We start from the raw sequence: 1,350 nt of genomic DNA on the forward strand, positions 1-1,350 counted from the left end.
CCTGTAGTGTTTATGGATATGATGAATCGTGTGTTCCAACCATTTTTGGATCAGTTCGTAGTAGTCTTTATTGACGATATCCTAGTATATTCTGAAACTGAAGCGAAGCATGATGAACATCTCCGTATAGTGCTGTAAGTGTTAAGGGAGAAGGAACTTTATGCGAAGTTCAGCAAGTGTGAATTTTGGTTGAGGGAGGTAATCTTCTTAGGTCATGTGGTCTCCGTAGAGGGGATTAGTGTGGACCCTCAGAAAATTGAAGCAATTTTGGAGTGGAAGTCGCCTAGGTCAGTGTCGGAAATACGTAGTTTCCTAGGATTGGCAGGATACTACAGAAGGTTTGTGGAAGGTTTTTCTATGATGGCAGCACCTCTGACAAAACTCATAAGGAAAGGAGTATCGTTTGTATGGACTGAGAAGCAGCAGGAAGCTTTTGAGAAGTTGAAGAAAGTTTTGACGGAAGCACCTATGTTAATTCAGCTAGAATCTGGGAAGGATTTTACTGTGTACAGTGACGCATCACATGTAGGTTTGGGCTGCATGTTAATACAAGAGGGTAAGGTGGTTGCATATGCATCACGACAGCTTAAGCCTCACGAGGGGAACTATCCTACTCATGATTTGGAGTTGGCAGCAGTGATATTTGCACTTAAGATTTGGAGACATTACTTGTACGGAGAAAGGTGTATTATATACACAGACCATAAGAGTCTTAAGTATTTGTTGACTCAGAAGGAGCTGAACCTTAGGCAAAGGAGATGAATTGAGTTGCTTAAGGATTATGATTGTTCAATCGAGTATCACCCAAGCAAGGCTAATGTGGTAGCCGATTCTCTAAGTCGTAGAACTGTATCTGATCTGAGAGCAATGTTTGCTCGTCTGAGTCTGTATGATGATGGAAGTCTGTTGGCTGAGTTGCAAGTGAGGCCAACCTGGGTGGATCGGATTAAGGAAAAGCAGTTGAACGATGAGTCTTTGGTCGCTCGTTTTCAACAAGTTAAAGAAGGGGAAACTTCTGAGTTTGGGTTACATGGCAATAAAGTTCTGTGCTTCTGAGGAAGAATTTGTGTTCCAAAGGACTCTGATTTCAGGCAGACAATATTGAAGGAAGCTCATGGGGGACTTTGTCCCATGCATCCTGGAGGGAACAAGTTGTATCACGACTTGCGAGAATTGTACTGGTGGCCTGGACTTAAACGAGAAGTAACAGAGTTTGTAGGGAAATGTCTGACATGCCAGCAAGTGAAAGTTGAGCATCAATTACCTTCTGGAGTGTTGTAGCCACTGAAGATACCACTTTGGAAGTGGGAGAGGGCAACCATAGACTTTATGAGTGGGCTGCCTTTGACA

Source organism: Gossypium arboreum, chromosome 7, assembly GCF_025698485.1.
Source record: "Gossypium arboreum isolate Shixiya-1 chromosome 7, ASM2569848v2, whole genome shotgun sequence".
NCBI classification, from domain to species: domain Eukaryota; kingdom Viridiplantae; phylum Streptophyta; class Magnoliopsida; order Malvales; family Malvaceae; genus Gossypium; species Gossypium arboreum.